Source organism: Octodon degus, unplaced genomic scaffold (assembly GCF_000260255.1).
Source record: "Octodon degus isolate 3935 unplaced genomic scaffold, OctDeg1.0 scaffold00011, whole genome shotgun sequence".
NCBI lineage: Eukaryota > Metazoa > Chordata > Mammalia > Rodentia > Octodontidae > Octodon > Octodon degus.
This window is the reverse complement of record NW_004524587.1, coordinates 6,819,956-6,829,707: the sequence shown is the minus strand read 5'-3', so window position 1 is coordinate 6,829,707 and position 9,752 is coordinate 6,819,956.

Sequence of the window (9,752 nt, the reverse complement as noted above, 5' to 3'; positions counted from 1 at the left end):
AATTTAATAATGCATAAAAAGTGGCTGGGAGATCAGAGTCTCAGGATGGTCTGAGGAAAGGACTCTCCAAGCTTGCTGTTATTTATTGAACACATACAATGCGCACACACGCGCGCGCGCGCGCACACACACACACGCACACACGCATGCACACACACACACATTTTCAGAGGGGTTAGTTACTTCTCCTGGAAAAGGGCAGTGATTGCAGAGGGCTGGTAAAAAGAACAAAGTGTTCTTGCAAGGATGAGACAGCGTCAATTAGGAAACTGGCTTTCTCCCCAGGAAAAACTTTACTGATTCTACATTACTGTACAGGTCCTTGATGTCTACAGCAGCTCTTATCTTGCCCTCTGAGCTGCACAATGACACTAGCCACAAGGCTTCAGCTGGGACCAGGAGGAAGTGGGGAGTTTCCACATTCCACTGCAGCTTACAGGGCAGGACAAGGACAGTCTCACAGAGCCTCTTGACTCAGTTTATCATCTGTGGTCCCCAACGCCTCTCAACCACTTTCACTACAAGCTGATTAGACTCTCCCCCTCCCAGGACTTTGCAGGTGCAGCCTAGCAGCTGGAGGGTGTGTATCAGCCTGAACAAGGGCCCTACAGCATATCTGCCACGTGAGGACGCCTCCATGAGCCTTAGCAGATCACCAAGGGTCCCCGGCAGCGGCACCCGTGCTAGGAGACCTATAGCCATGCACACTTCGTGCCCCATTCTTTCTCACACAATCAAGCTCATCCCCCATCCTGGTCCCCTTTCCCAACTTGAGCTGGGTACCCTGTGAGCTCCCCTGGGTCAGACTACTATGCACACCTATGAGTGGCTATCACAGAGAGGCAGTCCTCGTGGTGGCCACCTCCACCCCTCTTGTGAGCACTTCTTGCTGGCATGTCGCTCCCAACTTCCTCACGTGGAGTTGCAGGTCTCATCCACCTTCATCTGAGTCAGGTACAGTGTGGGAGGTGATCATGCAGGCAAAAGGGGCCGCAAGGCTGACATCTCCAGCGCCTTCCAGGTTGCCAGGAAGTGCAGAATTCAAGAGTCAGGAGAGGCTTGGAGAGAAAGACAGGATGTACTTATTTAGCAGACGCAGGCAGGCAAGGGAATTCACAGAACAGAGGCTGTTTATCAAGCAATGACAGTTCTTTGACCTAGCACGTGTGGTAGAAGACACAAGAATTTACAAAATGGGGCTATCAAACCTTCTTTACAGGAACAAAGTCACTAATTTCATTCGTAATAGAGAAAAGAATAATAGCTGTTGGCAGGCTGAAGTTTAAAGGGGAACTGCTGAAGGTTGGGGAAAAATGTTCTTCTTCATTAAATTTGGCTTCAATGCACTATTGAAGTTTGTGTATCTGATTTATCTTACTTAACATTGTGCCTGAGACAGGGTCTTGGTAAGTTGACAAGGCTGGACTTAAACTTACCATCCTCCTACCTCAGTATCCTTCATCTAAGGCATTTGGGTTCCAGGTCACAGAAGATGCCATAGTCATTACTGTGCTGGTACTGGAGGGACCAGCTTCAGTGCCCTGGTCCTCCCTGCTGGCTCCCTGATGGGAAGGCCTGGTGTTCTACACAGTCCTCAGCTCAGGTCCTGCCCCAGGGAGTGGCTGGACCAGGGTAAGAATGTGGGTCCCCTTTCCCCACCTGGGCACAACCTGCCCTGTTGCCATTGGCTGTGCTAGGCGGGTCTCCTGAGTCCATCTCTGATTTCCACTTCTCTGGCTTTGCTCATCCAACCCTGAGTGTGAGCCCAGTGCCAAGTTCTCTGCCTTTCAGAAGGAGCAGGGAAACTTCATGAAGGTGACTCTCACGATGGGGGACACTCAGAACAGGGCCGAGGCATCCAATCCTTCTGCTTTGCTGTTAAAGGAAACTGGGCATGCAGTGTGGAGATTGGTTGGCCATGCCCAGGAGCATCGCTGCCTTGGGACTCAACACTGGGGTCAGGGGGTGAGCAAAGGCTCATCTCTGCTCACGGTGTCAGAGGCTCCAGGCCATTGAGAGTGGGTCAGTAGTGTTCAGACCTCCAAGGAGGCAGAAGCATCACAGTGGAAAGCCTGGCAGAGCAGGCAACTCAGCTCATGGCAGCCAGGAAGCAGGGCAAAAGGGAAGAGACAGAGATGAAGAGGCCGAGGGCCAGACCCCATCCCCAGGGACACACCACTGCAAGCCACCACTTCAGCTGGGCCCATCCTGTCTCCACCACCACTCGATAGCACTATCAAACTGTGACCAAATCCAGGATGTCTCCAGTGGTGAAGGAGAAGCTCAGGACCCGCGCACGCTCCCAAAAGCCCACCCAGTGTGCTCCCAGTGCTCAGGGCTGAGGCAGGAGGGCCGCAAGTGAGAGCCTCGTCTGGGCAGCTCAGCCAGACCTGGGCTTGAAATGAGAAAATAAAAACAACTGGGGATGCAGATGCAAGGCACATCCCTTGCCGGGCATGGGGGGGCCTGGTAATGGAACAGAAGAAAGAACAAACAAAAGACGATAAAATGAATACTGCCTCTGACGTACCATGGCTTTTTTTGAGGCAGTTCTCATGCTGTTCAGGCTGGCCTTGACCTCTATGTAACACAGGCTGGCTTTGAACTTAGGAACATCCTCCTGGCTCAGCCTCCCAAGTGCTGGGGATACAGGCAGATTCCACCATGCCAGGCAGACTTAAATATTTGAAGGAATTAAAAAAAAAAAAAAACCCTAATCTATGAGGAAGGAGTTGCTTCAGGAAATGTGGGACAAACTGCCAAGGACGAGGGACCTTTCTAGGGAGACAAGTATTTTGTTCTATCTGAGCAGGTCATCGTGTGAGGATTCTGTGCAGTACCAAAAAGCCTTGCACTAGTTACACATTATCTAGGTTCATGTTACAATAAACGTTCCTCCACGTATAAAACAAAGGAATGTGCAAGGAAGCTGGGAGTGACCCAGCACCCATGTAGTCCCTTTGGGGCCCCAGATCCCATGCCTGACTCCCTGCCTTCCCAGCACCTGCCCGTTCCCACCACCCAGCACCTGCAGCCTCAGGGGCGCAGGCCCCCAGGGCTGCCCACCTCCACCTGCCCACAGCCTCCACCCATCCTGGCTCAGCTGCGGCAGCATTCCAACATGCAGCTGCCCTGTAGCCCAGGCGCCTGTCCCTGTGCCTGTGACCCGGACACGGCCTTCTCCATGACACACTTGGCCATTCCCACAAACTGAAAAGGTTCTGAGTTCAAACCCCGTTACCAAGAAAAGAAAAAGTAATAATACAACTTATTAGCTGACAGCATTTCATATATTTCTATTTTTTAGTGTATTCTCTTCCCTCAAGACCCCACCCCTTTCCCAGATCACCGCCAAAGGCAGGACTTGTGGCTTTCTCTGGTCTCACTTGGAGAGTCCTGCGGACAAGGGAGGATCTCCAGCCCGAGGTCTCAGATGATGCCTGGCACACAGGCTGCACAGTGCGGGTCCACCGGCAGGTTTCTGTACCACACAGCTGCAGCTCCAAGGACTCCTCAGGCTCCTCAGGGACTGCGCCCTACTGGCCCCTGTCCTCAGGAGGTGCGGGGTGGGTAGAGGCAGGAAGGCAGCTTCTCTTGCTCCCAGTTCAACCTCCCAGTTGCCTCCCCCTTGAGGCAAACATCTCCGTGGTGGTGACCTGGGGAGGATGGCACTGGGCCACATTCTCCCACCCAGGCACATATGCCACCTCAGAACATGGCACTGCCAACCTGTTCCCCTGCCCCACACCCTGCAGTCCACAGGCCCCACACTCCCGTCTGTTCCAAGGCCTTGCACCCTGGGCAGCCAACAGGGAGGACAAGTCTAGGGGACAGGAAGTCCTCTGAGCAATCAGGGATGACCTTGCAGGCAGCAGTGTCTTGGTCCCTCTTACGCTCCTGTTCACTGAGCCCGCGCTATGCCAGGCACAGCACAAGGGCCTTGCCTGCTGATGTACCCTGTATCTTTGTCCCTGCCTGCGAGGGTGGCAACAGTAAGAGCCCCATTGCCTGGAGGAAGAAAGTGAGGCTGAGGCAGCTCAGCAGCTGAACCTGGGAGCCAGAGTCTGAGCAGCTCACTGGGCTGATAGACTCAGTACCAGTAATGAATGAAAGATACAGAGTTGAGGGCTGGTGAGAAGGCTCAGTGGTCTAAAACACCTATTTAGAACAAACTTAGCAAAGCACAGGGACCACGGTTCAATCCCCCAGCACCACATGCCAGCCAGCCCCACCCCCTGGTTGGCTGAGCTGGCCACACACACACACACACACACACACACACACACACACACACACACACACACACATAAATAAAAATTTAAAAAAAAAAAAAGAAAGATACAGAGTTGAAAAAAACAGGAGGAAACGTACTGGAAAGGGGAGAAAAAGGATAAGACAGCTGGGCTAGGGGCCGAGGCGATGGCTCAGTTGAATAAACACTTGCCTGGCAAGCCCAAGGACCTGAGTTCAATCCCCAGTTCTGAAAAAAAGACAGCTGGGCTACACTGACAAGAGTCAGGGTAGGGAGCTTCAGAAAAATGGAGGACCTGTGGGTGCTTTCTTCCTGGCTCTCTTCACTGAAGGCCAGGGCCTTAACTTGCCACCAATGGATTAGCTTCCTGGACTGTCACAGATTGATTCCAAGCACAAGACCCTGAGCTCTGGGCCAAGGTCTATGTGCATATTCCCAGGGGAGCTTCATTTGGTTTTCTCTTGCCCTGTCTGGGCCTCATGTCTAGAGTTTATGGGTTGGCTAGACGGGGCCTCACCTATATGGGCAAGTTAGTGGTTAAGCTAGCGCAGCAGTATGGCAGCCGTGGAGTGTAAATGCATATACACAGAGAGATTTATAGGTGTACATACTTTTGGATACTACATAAGAGTCCTTTTATACTGGGCCACCCCTGTCTCTTCTGTGTTTTATTGGAAGTGCGCAGGTGAGGTAATCACACTTATCAGCTTTCCCTTGTCCTCTTAATTACTCCCTCTAGCAAAGTTTGAACTTTTCTTGGCAAGATTAGCCAGAAAGCCCAAGAGGATTCTTATTTTCCCCTCCATTTTTCCCGCCTGAGAGGTCCATCCAGCTGCCGCTGAGGACATGGGCAAAGACCAATCTGGCTACTTCAGGCTGAGTGGGGTCATTGTTAGGGAGTAACAGATGAAAATGTTTAGCAGGGAGTGTGTTCAGGGGGCCTTGGCAAAAGGAGTCTGCATTTTTATTGTGGGTTCCACCTGCACAGTCGCTTGGGTTGTGACAGCCTCTGGGTGAGAATAAACAAGCTCTACCAAGTGCTGTCAAAGCTTAAAGGTTATCTGATGAAAGCACGAGCACTAGAAATGAAAGGCAGATTGGGGAAGGAGTGGTGTACACTCACTGTTTCTAAGACAGTAGAAGAGCCGTTATAACCAGCTGGCTCTTAGACCTGTCTAGAGGGGTAGGTAGAAACTGCCAGCAAGAGTCAAGGATTGGAACCTCCTTTTATGTCTAGTCTATATTTCTATTACTTGTATGCAGTGTTGGTTGTATTTTGTTTTGCTTGTTGTCCAAGATCAGGTTAAAGTGAGTCCTCTGTTCATTCCACCTGGGTCTTTCTCCAAGGAATTGGACAAGGGTCCTTGTAGCCTTTCTTGTGTCCCCACTAACAGTAACATTTAACTTTGTCCCAACGGAGTCTTCTTGTGTACCTTGTACTCTTTGTCCATGTATTTAATCCTCACCCAGGACATGTCTCAGTCATACATTTGCCTTCTGAAAACATCCTGACCACGAAGACACAGTGCCTCTCACTCAGTGTGTCCACAGTGGCTTCTGTGTGGGTTGTCTGGGCAACACAGTCACTGTTTTGTCCCCGCTGCCCTGGTTTTGCTGTCTTCAGAACAACAATCTCAGGTGCTCCATGGTGTCTGTAAGGAGCTGGAATATCCAGGGAGACTGGGCTGCCCAAAAGGGGGAGGGATATCTCTCTCCCTCCACAAGGGCGTGGTTCTCGCAGGCATCTCCCAGGCCAGCTCCCAGATGCCAGAAATGAATTTCCTTGTCCAGAACTAAACGGGACTCCAGCAAGTGCAAAACCAAGGCTGTAATCCGCACTCTCTCAGGAGTGGAGCCCGTACTCACGGACAGGCACACCGCAGTTTAGAAGCCATGCACTTCTCCTAATAACTTTAAATCCTTTCTCATTGTAAGATTTTTCATCCCATTTTCTTGCTTAGATCTTGAGTATCTTAAAAATCTCTAAAATTATTTTATACAAACAACAATGTACAATATATTTATAAAACTACTTTTTGAATCATCTTGATTGGCTATCAACCTGAATGGAAATATGTCATTAACTTTAAAGACATCGTTACTTTACCTAACTGAATTAAATCAGCCCAGGCTTAAGCAATATGAACCACAAACATTAGAGATGTCAAGTTTTTGTGTGTGTGTGTGATACCAGGGATTGAACTCAGGACCCTGCACTTCCCAAGAAAGCAATTATTCTACTGAGCTATCTCCCTAGCATGAACATTTGAGATGTCTTCAGTTTTATTCTACCCATAAGCCAACCTATAGTGTATATGCAAATGTTTTAACATGTTCGCTGTCCTCATAACCTATATAAATCATTTTCTATGGATATCTCTAAAAGAGGAAAAAAATTGTTAACCTCAAACAATGCGGCCCTGGGTGTTGTAACCAGCTGTTAGCACACAGTGAGAGACAGACAGACAAGCATAAGACAGCTGTACGGATTTGGAGTACACGCTCAGGTATACTGGCCACCTCTGCCATGAATTGGTCAGGCCACAACTACCATTCCAGTGTATCACACGCTGCATGCTCAGAGCCTTTCTCGTCCCTCCCCTGCCCGCCCAGACACCTGCTCCTCTGCTCTTTTCCTACAGCCACCTGGCTGCAGTGGCTGGACTACACGGCTGTGGTTATGCTTGGCAGAGAGCAAGGCAGGGCAAAGGAGGCCCCTGGCCCTGCTCTGCTGCCTCGGCCGTTGCCTCTGCCTCCCACACCTCTTCATTTCTGCTTCCACTGCCAGGTCTCTGGGCAGAGACGGAGCAGCCACAAGGGAGCAGAGTGGGCCCCTCTATGGAGCGTGAGGTGGTCATCATCAGCAAGGAGGGTGGTCAGGGCTCAGACTTGGAAACGAAGGGCTGTGGGAGCTGAGTGGGTGTGGGGTGCTCCTGGTGGCCGAGCTGTATGGTTCCCACCACACACGGCAGGCCAGCACCCACTGGCCAGGCGTCCTCACTACCTGAGGTCTGTGGGAAGTGCTGGCAGGAGTGGACTGCAGCACTTTCTCCCTGTTTTTGTGCTTTGGGCTCTTGCCAGTTCCTTCAAAAAGTCTGAAGGGATCCAGACAGACTTGTGCCTTGCAGACCTAAGTGGCCTCTCAGATACTCCTCTGGTGCTGGAGACGGGCCGCTATGTAGAGACTCCGGTGCCTGGAATCTCAGCTCTTCCTGCAGAGCCTCTCCAGGAGCGATTCTGCCTTCTCTGCGCCTGGAGCAGGCGCTGTTGGCTGTGAACTCCATAACCGACCTAGCACTGAGCAGACACATCCCAAGTTCCGAAAACCTCAGGGGAAAGAAGGCCTTCTCTCTCGGTGCCCCTTAAGATGTTTCCAACTCCCTCCCAATTACCAATATCTACAGTGCCTCTCTGAGAAAACAGTGGATGGCATTTGCTTACCTCTCACAGCATTGTTGGTAAGTCTTTGGTGGGCTCCCGAGCCCCGTAGCATGTGAGCAGGCTCGAAGCCACTACGTGTGTCTTTGCTCCTCAGCTCTTCAGCTTTTGTCCCGCGCTTTATTCCTGGATGCCAATACTAACAACTTCTCACTTTTCTTCCTCCTGGAAGGCTTTTCTTTCCCTCCCTTCCCCAGGGGTACCTGGAAAGTTTATTCCTGTGAAGGCCTTCTCTACTGGAGCTCTCTCCACTCTGATGGACTGACTCGTTGAGCCTGAAAGTTCCCAGTCCAAGGATTTCATGTCTGTGGGTCCAGCAAGGGTTGTTGGGATTTTCGTCTGGCTCCAATCTCCAAGATGACTGGACAATAAAGGGCTTAAATAAGAGACAAGTGGTAAGATTCTTACGGCCCAGGCAGGTCAAAACCCTCTAAAACAATTTGTGATTCTCTGGGAATTGAGACAGAAAAACTTCCCCAGGCAGCTTGGTTTTCAGACAATGGCAGGGGACACTGAGCCAAGCTTGGGAACCAACCAGGACCTTGAGAGTCAGCACAAAGACTGTTTCACATAGTAAGACTGTCAGTTAGGTGGACAGCCTTATCTCTAAGGGTGGCAGCTTCATCACCCTGGAATAGGGGGTGTCCTCAGTCCTTGTTCTTGGTGGTCTCAGCTGTGGTGATCCTGACCTCAGAGCACCACACCTCCGCTCTTTTGCAGAACAGCCACAGGTCCCTGTGTTCAGCAACAACCCTGTAGAGCCTGCTCTCCAGCAAACTATTGACTGGTTATGGATTGGCTGCTGGGGCTACTTTGGGTGAGCTAATAGGGAACTTTTTCAGGGGACAAGTAACCTAAAGAGAAGTAACCTGCTTTAAGAAGGGACTTAGATGGGACAGCACAGCTACACAGAAGAGGGTGTCCAGGCCACGATGCCAGCTCTGCTGCGCACTGCTTGCTGATGCCCAGAGGCTCCATTCTTTCTACCTCTTAACCGGGCCAGGTTACCCCAATCTAATCCTATGGACCCTAAGTACCTTATTTTTTTTTTCTTTTTTGAGTCAGGATTTCACTAGGTCCCAGGCTGGTGTCCCTGCTGCCTCAGCTTCCCCAGGGCTGGGATGACAGGCGTGGACCACCACAGCCTCCTGGCTAGGACCCCATCTGTTTTAACTCCTCCAGCTAGATTGTAATGCTCTCTATTCAGGATTAACCAGAAAGCCCAAGAGGGTCTAATCTGCCTCCATTTCTCTTACCTACCGCCAGCCAACTCCACCCACCCCACACTGGGGACTGGGCCCCAGAGCCCTGGCGTGCTAGACAAGCTCTGTGCCACTGAACGCTACGCCAGCTCCCTCACCAGCCTCATAGATTTTTTTCTCCTGCCATCTTTCTCAAAGTATGCTCTAGAGAACCTACAAATAAGCTGTCTTCCTTTAGGGCGCCATTGTGGTCCATGAATGCTGGGAGCTCCGGCAGCTCCACCCCTACCTCGTGCCTGGCCTGTCTGTGTCCGGCCGCCATGAGCGGTGGCAGCAGGCAGTCGGTTAGCCAAGCCCACCCCTGTCCCTCGCTTTCTGCAGCTCCTCACCACCAGGATCCAGGGAAGCTCCGGGCAACAGGCTGGGGGAAGAGGAAGCAAAGCCTGGCTAGCTATGCAGTTCTCGTGCTGGTCTCTAGGTGGCAGCCTTGTCCTCGGACTGCGTTTTTCCCATTACGCCGCTTGTACTAGCAAGTGAAGAACTCACTAGATTTGTGGTTACTCTATTTCTGTAGAAACTAAACCTTACATTCATTTGTAGGTAAATAGTTCTCTACATTTTCTAAGACAGGGTCTTACTTTGAGGTTCAGGCTGACCTTGAACTCACTACGTAGCTCAACCTTGGCATGATCCCTCTGCCTCAGCCTCCAAAGTGCTGGGATAACAGGCATGCACCCTCCCAAAGAGCAAAACCCGTGTTCTTTGCTTCTCCTAAGAGCAGTTCTCCCGACTGCGTTGGGGGTACTTCCTAGAGAGCTGGCGGCGGCTGGGGGTCAATGAAGGTGCTGGGTAGGTGTGAA